Raw genomic sequence first — 15334 nt, 5'->3', positions numbered from 1 at the left:
CACCCTAACAGGAAAGAATTTCCTCCTTATATCCAATCTAAACTTCCTCTGTTTAAGTTTGAACCCGTTACCCCTTGTCCTGTCACTACAGTCTCTGACAAAGAGTCTCTCCCCAGCATCCCTATAGGCCCCCTTCAGGTACTGGAAGGCTGCTATTAGGTCTCCACGCAGCTTTCTCTTCTCCAGGCTGAAAAGCCCCAACTTCCTTAGCCTGTCTTCATATGGGAGGTGCTCCAGTCCCCTGATCATCCTCGTGGCCCTCCTCTGCACTTGTTCCAGCAGTTCCATGTCCTTTTTATGTTGAGGACACCAGAACTGCACACAGTACTCCAGGTGAGGTCTCACAAGAGCAGAGTAGAGGGGCAGGATCACCTCCTTCGACCTGTTGGTCACGCTCCTTTTGATGCAGCCCAGGATACAGTTGGCTTTCTGGGCTGCGAGTGCACACTGCCGGCTCATGTTCATTTTCTCATCGACCAGCACCCCCAAGTCCTTCTCTGCAGGGCTGCTCTGAATCTCTTCTTTGTCCAGTCTGTAGCTGTGCCTGGGATTGCTCCGACCCAGGTGTAGGACCTTGCACTTGTCGTGGTTGAACTTCATAAGGTTGGCATCAGCCCACCTCACAAGTGTGTCGAGGTCCCTCTGGATGGCATCCCTTCCCTCCACCATACCAACCGGACCACACAGCTTGGTGTCATTGGCAAACTTGCTGAGGGTGCTCTCAATCCCACTGTCCATGTCAGCAACGAAGATGTTAAACAAGACCGGTCCCAACACCGATCCCTGAGGGACACCACTCGTTACCGGTCTCCAGCCAGACATCGAGCCATTGACCACAACTCTTTGTGTGCAGCTGTCCAGCCAGTTCTTTATCCACCGAGTGGTCCATCAATCAAATTGGTATATCTCCAATTTAGAGTGAAGGATGTCGTGTGGAACAGTGTGAAACGCTTTGCACAAGTCCAGGTAGATGACATCAACTGTTCTGCCCCTGTCCATCAATTCTGTAGCCCCATCATAGAAGGCCACCAAATTGGTCAGGCAGGATTTCCCCTTAGTGAAGCCATGCTGGCTGTCACCAAGCACCTTGTTGTTTTTCATGTGCCTTAGCATGCTGTCCAGGAGAATGTGCTCCAAGATTTTACCAGGCACAGAGGTGAGACTGACTGGTCTGTAATTCCTTGGGTCATCCATTTTCCCCTTCTTGAAAATGGGGGTTATATTTCCCTTTTTCCAGTCATCAGGAACTTCACCTGACTGCCATGATTTTTCAAATATGGTGGCCAGTGGCTTAGCAACTTCATTCGCCAGCTCCTTCAGGACCCGCGGATGGATTCCATCAGGTCCCATGGACTTGTGTGCATTCAGATTTTGAAGATGGTCTCGAACCAGATCCTCTCCTACAGTGGGCCCAAGGTATGAATATCTATATGTCGTTACATTTTTAAGTATTATAAACTATGCTCATTGATGTTCATGTGTGTCTACTTGTATTTTCTAAATATAGAAGCTGTGTGCGTATAAGATTTTCACAGCCTACTACCATAGTGTGTGCAACCACAGAAAGAGGATATAATTAAGAGATACCTACACCATGCTTTAACAGCTGGCTCTGCATATTTCTGCTGATTACAGCAGGGGATTTCCAGGAGGAAAGCTTTGCAGAATGGATTTGGAAATTTTTGTTTGAAGAAAACACATTGCCAGTATGACTCAGACTACTTTTATTACCATGTCTGGAACTTGTCGTTAGAATTTGATTAAGTTCCCATTTCTAGGAGAATAAGAAGACTGTGGTGTGACAGTAACTTGAGATTTCTAGAATCATTATCTTTTTTTTCAATTCAGATAGTGATGTTGCATGCGAATTGATGAAGTACAGAATACATTGACTGCATTTGGTAATGATCATTTCCTGACAAAGAAACCCACCAAAACAAAAACTCCAAAACAACCCTCTTCATATGTAACTTCATTAACCAAAGGGACAACATGCAGCCCATTTTTTAGATCTGTTGAAAAACTTTCATACTCCAATTTATACGCTTGAGTGTTTCTGCAGTCATCTCAAGCGATGATAAGAGATTTCTTTTCTTGGAAAATTTTTCTTGCTGTTCAAATAAATTCAGTGAAAAAAGCCCATTTAAAATTTTCTGGAAAGGCAGCTTCTATTCTGATCCTTAGCATATTATATTTAAACTAATTTTAATCCCTCAGACTCAGTATAAATATTTATTATTTATTTTTCTGAAAAAGAGGTCTAAATCTGAGCCCAACCTTCAAGCAGCTCCAAAACGTGAAAGCATATTAATCAAAATATTACAGTTATTCCCTGAAGATAATTGTGGTTTTCAGTAAGGTCATGACATGTCATAAAATCAACATCCAGGGAGATATTACGCTTTATACATATTACCCTTTTGTTCCCTCAAAGGGATCACTGATGACATTTAACAGTTGAAAGTGAACTTGATATGATTCCTCTGGTTGAAAATATGTAGAAGTTGTTAATATTTTGCTTGTAAATGGAAAGGGAAGAAAAAGAAGAGTAATGAATGACAATCCTAATGCAATATGTCCATCACATTTGAAAAATCGTGGCAGTCAGGTGAAGTTCCTGACGACTGAAAAAAGGGAAATATAACCCCCATTTTTAAGAAGGGGAAAATGGATGACCCAGTGAACTACAGACCAGTCAGTCTCACCTCTGTGCCTGGTAAAATCTTGGAGCACATTCTCCTGGACAGCATGCTAAGGCACATGAAAAACAACAGGGTGCTTGGTGAAAGCCAGCATGGCTTCACTAAGGGGAAATCCTGCCTGACTAATTTGGTGGCCTTCTATGATGGGCCTATGGAACTGATGGACAGGGGCAGAGCAGCTGATGTCATCTACCTGGACTTGTGCAAAGCGTTCGACACTGTCCCACACAACGTCCTTGTCTCTAAATTGGAGAGGCATCAGTTTGATAGGTGAACCACTCAGTGGATAAAGAACTGGCTGGATGGTCACACACAGAAAGTTGTGATCAATGGTTCCAGAGGGTGGAAGCAACTGTGGGTAGCCTAGGAAGAATACAGAGAAACTGTCAGAAGAGGCAGGGGTCAGGCTAGGAAAGCTGAAATCCTGATAGAATTGAATCTGGGCAGGGACATTAAGGTAACAAAAAACTTCTCTAGCTACACTGGCGATAAAAGGAAGGGAAAAGAAAATGTGGGCCTCATCCAGAATGAAATGGGAGACTGGCTACCCAGGACAGGGAAAAGGCAGAGGTACTCAACGACTTCTTTTCCTCAGTCTTCAACAGCAAGAGCTCCAGCCACACTGCCCAAGCTGCAGAAGGCAAAGGCGGTGTCCTGGGTTCAGCAGTAGCAGTCATTTTTCTCCTTCTTAGTAGCTGGTGCAGTGCTGTGGTTTTGACTTTCAGCCTGGGAACAACGCTGTTAACACCGATGTTTTTAGTTGTTGCTAAGTAATGTTTAGTCTGACCAAGGACTTTGTGAGTCTCATGCTCTTCCAGGAAGGAGGGGAAGCCAGGAGGAAGCAGAGACAGGACACCTGACCCAAACTAGCCAAAGAGGTATTCCATACCACAGCACATAATGCCCAGGATGTAGAACTGGGGGACAGTTACTCGGAAGGGCTAGATCACTGCTTGGGTCAGGCTGGGTATTAGTAGGCAGGTAGTGAGCAGTTGTGTTCTCTTCCCTTGCTATTTCCCTTATCATTATTATTATTGGTGGTAGCAGCAGTGGTTTGTGTTATACCTTAGTTACTGGACTGTTCTTATCTGGGCCTGTGGGAGTTACATTCTTTCAATTCTCCTCCCCACCCCTCCAGGAGCAGGGTTGGGGGAGGAAAGGGGGGAGTGAGCGAGTGGGCTGCTTGGCAGCTGGGCTTAAACCACGACAGGCGGAAGTGGAAAAATGAAGATCCACCTGCTGTAGGAGAAGATCAGCTTTGAGACCATTTAAAGAAGCTGAAAGTGCACAAGTTCATGGGATCTGATGAGATTCATCCACATGTCCTGAGGAAACTGGAGGATGTAGTTGCCAAGCCATTATCTATCTTGAGAAGTCATGGCAGTCTGGTGAAGTTCCTGCTGACTGGAAAAGGGGAAATATATACCTCATTTTTAAAAAAGGGAAAAAGGAAGACTGGAGGAAGTATAGGCCAGTCGGTCTCACTTCTGTGCCAGCACTATCACGGAGCAGATCCTCCTGGAAACTATGCTAAGGCATATGAGGACAATAAGGGGAAGACTGGTGACAGCCAACATGGCTTCACTAAGGGCAAATTGTGCCTAAGAACTTTTGTGGCATTTTATGGTGGGGTCACGTGTTGGTAGATAAAAGAAGAGTGACTGATGTCATTTACCTGAACTTGTTCAAAACATTTGACACTGTTCCAGATAACACCCTTGTCTCTAAATTGGACAGGCATGGATTTGGTGGATGGACCACTTGGTAGATAAGGAATTGTGTGGATGGTGCACATAAAGAGCTGTAGTCCATGGCTCAAGGTCCAAGTGGAGATTTTTTTGTCAAGTGTTGCTCCTCAGGGGTTGGTGTGGGGATTGAGATGTTCAACATCTTTCTTGGTGACACGGACAGTGGGACTGAGTGCGCCCGCAGCAAATTTGCCGATGACACCAAACTGAGTGATGCAGTCAATGTACTGGAGGGAAGGGATGCCATCCAGAGGAGCCTTGACAGGCTGGAGAGGTGAGCGCATGCAAACCTCATGAAGTTAAACAAGGCCAAGTGCAAGGCCCTGCACCTGGTTTGGGGCAATCCCAAGCACAACTACAGGCTAGGAAGAGGCTGGATTGAGAGCATCCCTGAGGAGAAAGACTGGGATGTGTTAGTTGATGAGAAGCTCAGAGTCAGCTGGCATTGTGTACTCGCAGCTCAGAAAGCCAATCATATCCTGGGCTGCATCAAAAGGACCATGACCAGCCAGTTGAGGGAGGTGATTCAGCACTTCTATACTGCTCTCATGAGATCACACCTTTAGTTCTGCATTCAGCTCTGGGGCCCCCAGCATAAGAGCTACGTGGACCTCTTCAAGTAAGTCCAGAGTAGGGCCACAAAGATGATCAGAATAAGGTCTCCTGGGGACACCTTATAGCAGCCTTCTAGTACCTAAAGGGGCCCTACAAGAAGCCTGGAGAGGGGCTTTTTACAAGGGCCTGTAGGGATTGGACAGAGAGGGAGGACTTTTACTGAAAGAGGGGAGATTTAGATTAGATATAAGGAAGAAGTTCTTCACTGTGAGGGTGGTGAGACACTGGAACAGGTTTCCCAGAGAAGCTGTGGATGCCCCATCCCTGGAAGTGTTCCAGACCAGGTTGGATGGGGCTTTGAGCAACCTCATCTAGTAGAAGGTGTCCCTGCCTATGGCAGGGTGGTTGGAATTTGATAATCTTTAACATCTCTTCCAACCCAAACCATTCTATGATTCTACGACTGCTCAAAAAAAAACAAAACAACAACAACAACAAAAAACAACAAAAAAACAAACACAAAGAACCCAAAACAGGGGAACTTAATTTACTTAATTGGATTTGCAATTTGCATCCATGCCAGGATTTTTTGATAGTTTTTACTTCAATATAATATCTTATCTGCAACTTTATTGCATGAATTATTTTGAAAGAATCACTACTATTTATTACATCTGTTGATATTCAAGATACTACAAAAATGAAAGTATTATTCTTTAATTTAAGAACATAGAGTCCTTCATGCTTTAACTGACTGATATGTAAATTCTACGTTCTTTGCCATTTAGCAATTATACTATAAAAATTAAAGGCTTGGAACTAATTTCTTTCATCAGCATAAGTGTTTTGATATGAATATTTTGCCAATGCAATTTAGTTTAATACAAGAAATTAGAAACTAGAAATTATTAAGCCATTTTGTCTATCCAGCCTTTGTGGAGCTTGAAATAGAGTTTGCCTGACACAAATTGGTTTCCCATCACCATTATATGAGTTTAAAGAAAGACCATGATTAGTGTTGGACTATTACAATTCTAGTTCTCAAAATCTTTTAGGAAGGGGATGTGCATATCTTTTAAGGTGCCACAAAAAAAGACAAAACCTGGAAATTAAATGTAATGTAGAGACCGAAGAACCCAAAAGCACACTGAAAAAATCCTAGTAGAATTCATTAGGTGGCCTAAGGTTTATATTTCTAAATGATCTTGATAAGCGTGAGTAGCTTACTGCTGTTGTGGTGCCTAAATGTGAAGAGGATCTTGGAGTAGGTATTTCGATTGTTTAGATTTCTCAAAGACCTTATGTTAGGTTCTGACCATTGCCAGTATGCAAGGGCAAGTGTATACAACAGAACATCAATAAAAATTTCTAACGAAAAGATAATTATTGACCACTTCATTATATACTAATCCAGTTATCTGGGAGAGAATTTTAAGTGTCTGTCTACCTCTTCATTTCCTAGGACCCTTTTCATGGACCATCAGATGACAGGAAAAGGACACAAGATATCTTATCTGCCATTCAAGGTATGTGCTTGGCATTTTAAGCAATGATAATCTAAGGGAAAGTGCACAATATTTCTGAGAAACAAAAATCCAAATTTCTCTTCCTGAACATCTCTTGATTCTTGCCATTGCTTTGGAAACTCTTTATTCATCATAAGTAAATTTGTGATTCCAAATTTATTGAAAAATAAAATGTAGGCACCTTAGGACACCTGCAGAACTACCTGTTTGAATATGCTCCCAAAGAACATTATTTCAACAAAAGGACTCTAAATTATAGACTACAGAAATGAACAAAATATTTCTACTGCCTACCTAGCTTTTCTCCACCTCAAAACTGCACAGGTAAAGCCTATGATTACCATATCAAAATAAGCTCTGGCAACAAAACCAAAAAAAAGGCCACAAATAAAACCCAAAGAAAACCAACTAACCAATCAAACCCAAAGCAAACAAAAAAAACAAAGCCCACAAAACAAGAAATAACGATGAAGATATAGTTCAGTACTGTAAGGAGGATTAAAAATTAACTCCCCAAAAGAAGATTAGTCTCACAAGAAGGCCAAAGATGACTCCATGACTGGAAGTTAAAGTCAGGAAAATACACATCCAACACAAAAAATAAGTAAGAAAAAATATCAGTTAAAAACAAACTGAAAAAGAAACTTTCTGTATTTTATTCCTTTTAGTATTTCTTCCAGGATCAAGTAACACTTTTGAAATCTAACATTTGCCAAAGATATATTGCCTGTAGCAGTTTTGTCATTTATACTGACAAAAAAGCAGTAAAGAATTTTTACAAGATACTGGTCATCCATGTGATTGAAACAAAGACACATGTAGGGCAAGATTAATTTCACTAAATTTAACTAGATTTTTATTACAAGCACTTTTAGCAAAACATAAAGGTCAGGTGAACTGGACCTTTAGAGACCCTCCTTGTCTCTGTTAGCTGCAAAATTATTCCAGACTGCCGGTTCATGTGTAGCTGTTGACAGCAGTAAACATCCAAAGCTAAACCATCCTCAACTGGAGGGGAGATTTCAGGGTATGAGGAGCTCTGTAAATGGTATTGCATGCAAGGCCAGTTGATGCTAGAAGTCCTTTAACTTTAAAATCTATTAATATGTAATTAGTATTAGTTATTGCACAGCCATTGCTGGGGAATAATCCCTTTATTCCTTAGTATATTATTTATTCGTTTCTGTACCTGGATCCTTCAAACAGCCCATGTACCTTCTATACTTTCTAATCTGACCGATTTTCAAGCCTTAAAAATTATTTTGTGGTTTTTTTTTGTTTTGGGTTTTTTTTTGTTTGTTTGTTTGTTTGTTTATAAAGCTATCTCACATCTTACAAGCCCTTCATTGCATATTTTTTTTACTGCTATTAATAAAAGACTAAATATTTTAATGGCATTTTATATGCTATTGACAAGATAATTTTATCTGAAGAATTTGCTTGGCCTCTTCTTTGTATTAGCCACTCATGACATATAAGAAGACAGATGTTTCACAGATGTGGGGGAATGAGAGCCCATTGATAATTAAGATTCTCAGTTTCATAATTGCATACACTATGCAGATAAGTACCACACAAGGAATTTGTTCTACCACATAGGGCTGTAGAGAAACATGACATCAAATACTAATTTTTCCCTCTGCTACGTTTTGCATATGCAAATTCTAACTGCAGACCTCTTTATGTCTGTGCATTTATTTTTTTTCTGTTTATTTTCTTTTAACAGAAGTCCCTGTAATCTCTGGTTACTTTGATCATGTTTTTTTTTGACAAGCAGCTTTTGTTTGCTCCCCCTCCAGGCCCACATTCTCTGCTGTGATATGTCACCACTGGTTGTGTCAATCATGCATCTCCACAACAATTGCTGTTAGAGAAGAGCAGAGAGTGATAGTTAAACTGTCTAATCAATTCAAAACATTATATTTTTGCACTATAACATCAAACAATGTGTAATTGTTGTAACAGAATAGATCTGCTTAAGGCAAAGATGTGTATTATAATAAAATTGCATACATAATGGAGATTTGTACAAATGCCATATATTCCAAAACTTTTAGTGAAAACTCTATTCCTTTTTTTCGTAGGTTTTAAAATTGGAATGTGGCAAATTTTCTACAGCTCAAAAATTTTTAGTATGTGTGGGGGAGGGAAAGGAAGAGAGAAACATTAAGATTTGGGGGAAAGACAAATAGAGGAGGATGCAGGAGGTTGTGCTCGCATAGAACTATGTATAAAACAATCCATAGTTGCAATACTATGCTGCTGAAAGAAAGTTCCATTAGGTTTAAAACTGTAGATTAAGAGAGACACATGCCATACTACTCTCCATGAATTAAGAGAATCTGATTGCCCACCTGCTCTTGGAATTGGTTATACTGGTTTTGGCTAAGATAATTTTCTTCATGGTAGCTGGTATGGGGCTATGTTTTGGAATTGTGACCTAAACAGTGTTGATAAGAAACAGATGTTTTAACTACTTCTAAATAGTGCTTGTGCATCATCAAGGCTTTTTCTGCTTCTCACTCTACCCTACCAACAAGTAGGCTGGCAGTGCGCAAGTTGCTGGGAGGGGACACAGCTGGGCCAGCTGATTCCAACTGAATAAGACGATATTCCATATATGATGCCGTGCTCAGTATGTAAAGTTGAGGGAAGAAGAAGAAAGAGAGGGCACATTCACAATGATCGTATTTTTTCTTCCCAAGCAACCATTACGCCTGATGGAGCTTTCCTGGACATGGCTGAACACCTGCCTGAGTGATGTTCACATGGAAAGTGGTGAATTGCTTGTTTTGCTTTGCTTGTGCCTGCTTTACCTATTAAACTGTCTTTATCTCAACCCATGAGTTTTCTCACTTTTACTCTTCTGATATTCTCTCCCATCCCACTGAAGGGGGGTGAGAAAGTGGTGCTTAGTTTCTGGCTGGGGTTAAACCATGACACTGGAAAGCTTATACAACTTCTTAAAAAATCCTAATATTGGCACTAGAAATGCATATTACATTGATTTGCTGTAGAGCACTGCAGGTGCAAAAGGTAACACTAAACTTTTGAGTGGTCTCTGCAGTATATTCTCTTGGTTTGAGTGAATGGAATGTATGCAGCGGCTGTTGTAGTACATCACTAGTATTAGTTTCCTGGGATTAGCATAATGCTATTCTATGAATTCTCTTTTCCATTTTATTGCTTCTATGTGGCTGTTTGTTTATAGAAAATCCTATCAATCACCTGTATTCATTAAAAGTCTGCCTAAACAGCACAGTTCTGTATAATTTTCTTTACTATTATTTTTAAAACTGTGAAACGGAAACCAGAGTCTATGCAATTTTTTATTCAGTATAACTCTCCTTTGAGAGGTAGACTAGACTTACATCAAGGTTGATTATGCTAAGATATGATCAAGCAAAAGCATCCACACTTTTCATTAAAAAGGATCATTTTGATACAGAAATGTTGTTTGGTCTGGGATAGCAAGGAAAATGGTTTGCAAATGCTATTCCAGTATAATGATATTCAACCCACTTCAACATAAAGGTTTGGAAACGCTCCGGAGAAACCTACTTATGTAGATACAGATTTAAAAACAGCTTTGAAACTTTCTTCCAGCAAAGCCAGATCTACTGGAGGCAAAGCTTGTCTTTCACCTTCTTTTCTTTCCTCTGCCCCTCATCCAAGTGATATTACAAATGTAATTAGCTGAATACAGCCGCTATCTGCAACATTACATAGGTCTTTCAGTGACTTCTACTGAAAGTTACATGGATGACAGAATTCAAGACATTATTTTTACTTTTTGTTTTTAATAGTGTAGTCCTTATGACTCTGTGGAAGAAATATTCCAAGTCCTTTTAATTGTGTTTGAAATGGTGAAGCTGGGAGTTCCTTAGGTTCAATGGGAAAAAATTAATGAAAGGGGCCAAAATAACATCTTGAGTGTTCCAAAGAATCAGGGTGGTTTCTTGGATTAAGTTTTCTGAAAAGTTTTTTAATTTTCACAGCTAATTATAAGTTACCTGAGTTTACCTTGGTATATTTACTCGCTTTCCACATATTTTCCATCCCTTGCTGTCTTTCCAACTTTACTTTTATAGTTTTGACAACTGGATATGGATTTAGTCATGTTCTCCTACATATTATAAAAATAAAGACAATAAACAGCTTGCATTTCCTCTGCACTGTGCAAATGCTTAATTGCTTTGACATAACTGCAGCCTCAATAAAATTTCAACATGGACACAATTCAAAAATATTTGAAGTAACCTTTCTAGTAGCAATGGGAACTAGAAGAGGTTAAATAAACTGTGAATTGACCTCTGAGCATTAATATGAGGGCATGAGATTAATACTTATAAATCTTCTTTTTCTCAAAGAATTAGTGGAGAAATTATGTCTATCAATAGTAGAGTCTAAATAAAAAAAACAAAGTTTCTTCTTTTTCATGTTTTAGTTGATTTAATATATTTTAGTTCATTATTTTTATATTTTAATAAAAAATTCAGATTGTATCAGTTAATATGTCAAGCTTGTAGTGTGCTGGGGTATTTGGTTCATCTCCATAACCTGTATATGGGATCACTACTACATTTACAAATGGAACTATCCAAAACAAGGGTAATACCTACTGAAAAGATAAAGTTTCTTAAAACACCGACTTACTGATAATAATGGGTAAAATAAACAAGAAAAAATGTGATTTCCCTCACCATTTCAGTGGCTTTTAGGTCATTCTGTGCACATTTTGTGAGCTATATATTGAGACTTTTTATTTGAGTAATTTCATTAGAGGAAGGATATGATTTTAGATAAATCACATAATGCTTAGTTTTCTTGAATCTGGAGTATGCTGCCCCAGTTTCTTTGCCTTTCTTATCATTCATTACTTGTACTGAGATAACATCTCTGGGGCATAGGCGCCCTTTTATGTGTTGTACAAGCATAGGAAAGAAAAGTTTCCTGCTGCCTTGCTTTTATTCTTCAGGAAGTACTGAAGTGGAGGCTAAGGACGCAACTGATGAAAGGCTTTTACCCTTTCTGCCAGTTTTCCTGGGGGTCATGGCTTATGATCATGCTTTCTTCGTCCCTCAGTTTCTGATGCTCACAAGTATATCAGGCTGAAATCATACAAACTGGGCCAGTACTTTGCACCTGACTTCATAACCAAAAAAAACCCATTGAAATTGCAAGAAAATGCATATTGGATCTTAAGGCCTGAGAGCATAACTGTGGTTTTTACGTGACAATGTCAGAGCACACTGTAAGAAGTGTTGGGTGGAACAGTGGTTAGAACAGGAGAGTAAGTAACAACTCTACCAGAACAGTAACAAAATACATGGTTTCTGTCAACCTGTCTAATATGTAGTTTAGGGCAGAATTTGTGATCAACAGCCTTCAACATTCCTGTAATTCACTGCATTAATTTTCTTACCTTGCATGCAAGAAAAGCAGGTAAAAAGGCCTGTGAAAATAAAACCTATTTGAGATTTCATCAGTAACTCCTGCCATGACTCATGGAGTTTCTATCAATCAAATGTATGTAAATTCCAGGAAAATTATTAAAATTTTAAATAGCTCAGTGATGCTGTTTCTTGATGCTGTGATTAATAATACTGTCCACATGGGGTCAAACATCTAGTCAACATACTATTGCAGATATAACTGATTTCTTTTTTTTTTTTTTTCATTTTGGAAAGTTTTATTTGACTTTGGATAGGAAAAAGTAAATGCAGGAGAAAAAGAAAAAAAAACAGAGTTTCCTGGAATACTGATTATCTAGTGATTTCCTTTTTATTTGTTGCATAGAAAACAAAAATTGTATGAATTATTGCAATTTACTTTCCACTCCTCTCTTTTTCTCCTCTTCGTTTATTTTCACAGAATCACAAAGTTACAGAGTGATTGAGTTTGGAAGGGGCCACTGGAGGTGATCTAGTCCAACCTTCCTGCTCAAGCTGCGTCACCTACAAGGCATTACTCAGGATTGTGTCCAGACAGCTCTTGAATATCTTCAGGGAATGAGACTCCACAACCTCTCTGAACAACCTATTCCAATGCTCAGTCACCCTCACTGTAAAGAAGTTCTTCCTCATGTTCACATGGAATTTCCTGTGTTTCAATTTATGTTTGCTGCCTCTCATCCCATTACCTGGTCCTCTTATCTAGTGAAAAATGTCCTGACCCATGGCAGAAGGTATTGGATTAGGTTATCTTCACGGTTCCAACCTAAACCTTTCTGTGAGTCTATGATTTTGTGATTCTGCAATTATCTCACAAGCCTTTTAGCTTGCTGCTACCTTCAATCATGGCCAGTTCTGCTTCTGCATGATTTAAACAGCTTACTTTTTCCTTAGTGACCTAAACCTTATGCCTTAATAATCGATTTTCTTCTTTTATGAAACTCAAGATAGTATTTTTTCTTTCTTTCTTGTCATGCCAACCCATAGTTAATCTGATACTAAACACCAGTTCTGATTCATTGTGTCTTGTACACAATTCTCATTCAAATGGACTCTGCAGCGAGAGCTTTACCTATACCTTGGATACATTTAAATGACAGTGACTGATGGACTGGAAACACTGAGTTTAACTGAGGTTTTGACTGTCAGACTTTCCTATTCATTTAATTCAGGTACCCACTGATTTATGTATCCCATGGGTTTGCCCAGCTGAAAGGGCCTTGTAGATTTCCTGAAAGTGATTCTATTTTGCATGCCTTACGCTTCTAGGGAACTGCCTACATTGAAATATCTGTGACCATCTTGGTATGAAAAAGTAATGTTTTATCTTCTTTCTTCATGAATGATGTAACATTATTTAAACATGAATGTAATTTACTGAAAGTACATATATTTACACTAAAGAAACAAATTTATTTCTCCAAAATAATTACCTATTACTGTCTGTGTTTTGGGAAAATTAGACTCTGAGAAATAAATGTTGTTTTGGATCAAAACAGGCGCTCTCGAAAATTACATCAGTATAATCTGAATTATCCACAGAGAAGTTTAAACTGTGAGAGCTTTTAAGCTTCTGAGCTACAGGTTCCTTTATGGGAAGTTACTATACAGTAACTGCACAAGAGACAACATGATATGATTTCAAAGACTAATCTTGGCAGATCCTCAGCATTCAGATTACTTGTATCAAATGTAACAGTACTTGTGGTTTGTTATGCAATACTATTATTGGTGGATTGTTTTTCATTTTATTGAAAATACACATATACATATACAAAATTACAGTTCTGAAAATGTAATTATTTGAAATAATTAAATTTAAATAATTTAATTGAAATAATAAAAATTTGAAAAATTTTATACGCATACAAAAAAAAAAAAGACTGCACCAACTGAATCATAGAATCATAGAATAGTTAGGATTGGAAAGGACCTTAAGATCATCTAGTTCCAACCCCCCTGCCATGGGCAGGGACACCTCACACTAAACCATCCCACACAAGGCTTCATCCAACCTGGCCTTTAACACTGCCAGGGATGAAGCATTTGCAACTTCCTTAGGCAGCCCATTCCAGTGCCTCACCACCCTTACAGGAAAGAACTTCTTCCTTATATCCAATCTAAACTTCCCCTGTTTAAGTTTTAACCCATTACCCCTTGTCCTGTCACTACAGTTGTTAATGAAGAATCCCTCCCCAGCATCCCTATAGGCCCCTTTCAGATACTGGAAGGCTGCTATGAGGTCTCCACGCAGCCTTCTCTTCCCCAGGTTGAACAGCCCCAACTTTCTCAGCATCTTTTCATGCGGGAGGTGCTCCAGTCTCCTGATCATCCTCGTGGCCCTCCTCTGGACTTGTTCCAACAGTTCCATGTCCTTTTATGTTGAGGACACCAGAGCTGTACACAATGCTCTAAGCGAGGCCTCACAAGAGCAGAGTAGAGGGGGAAGGTCACCTCCTTCAACCTGCTGGTCACGCTCCTTTTGATGCAGCCCGGGATACGACTGGCTTTCTGGGCTGTGAGCGCACACTGCTGGCTCATGTTCATTTTCTCATCGATCTGGTAAGCTAAAAAATATTAATTATAAAATTTGGTTCATTTAAATGATGATAGCAGTCTTGCAAGACATCATAGAACAGTATTTAATCCTGCATTTACATGAAATGTTTTAAACATTCTATTAGTTCTAACCATATGTCATTATATCAGAACACAGCAGAAATACAAATTCAGGGCTTACACAGATGAACGATTCGCATATTACAGTAATGCAGGTATAATAATAGCAGTTATATTATGGGCTATTGTATTAAGGATAATAAAACTGCTCATTCCATTAAAGTCTATACAACAACACACACCTTCAATGACATTATGGAAGGTTTTTTGAAATTAGTCATCTTAGGGTGATGCCTAATTATTACACATCTAAATTAATTATGAAATAGAGCAATCAGAACAGGTAGCCATTTGTTACTTTTTGTAAACGTTTTATAGTTAAATACTTATTTTCATCTGTACATGCTATTGAAGACGTAGAAAAACGCAAAGATGTAAAAGCTAGACTACTCTATTGAAATAAATGGTGCTATGATGTTGCTTATAGGCAGGGAGGGGGAGTTGCCCTTTATGTTAGGGATAGGCTGGAGAGTATGGAACTCTGTCTGGGGGCAGGTGAGCAGTTTACAGAGAGTTTGTGGGTCAGGGTTAAAGGGAAAACAGCCGTGGGAGACATTACTGTGGGGATCTGTTACAGACCGCCTGATCAAGGAGAACCTGTGGATGAAGAACTCTACAGACAGATAGGAACAGCCTCACGCTCGCAGGCCCTTGTTCTCATGGGGGATTTC

General features: G+C 39.3%; 1 long non-coding RNA gene across 2 annotated transcripts in view; it reads left to right on the top strand.

Moving 5' to 3' along the window:
• Nucleotides 1-13696, top strand: part of LOC136012758 (uncharacterized) — a 163850-nt gene extending 150154 nt beyond the window's left edge. For both annotated transcript variants that reach the window (XR_010611941.1, XR_010611940.1), the window contains 3 exons: nucleotides 6468-6531; nucleotides 9237-9309; nucleotides 12406-13696. This is a non-coding gene — a long non-coding RNA (uncharacterized LOC136012758). The remainder of the gene's footprint in view (nucleotides 1-6467; nucleotides 6532-9236; nucleotides 9310-12405) is intronic.
• Nucleotides 13697-15334: the final 1638 nt, after the last annotated feature.

This window comes from Lathamus discolor, chromosome 4 (genome assembly GCF_037157495.1).
Source record: "Lathamus discolor isolate bLatDis1 chromosome 4, bLatDis1.hap1, whole genome shotgun sequence".
NCBI lineage: Eukaryota > Metazoa > Chordata > Aves > Psittaciformes > Psittacidae > Lathamus > Lathamus discolor.
The sequence above is the reverse complement of the archived record's forward strand: the minus strand, read 5'-3'. Positions and strand labels throughout refer to the sequence as shown.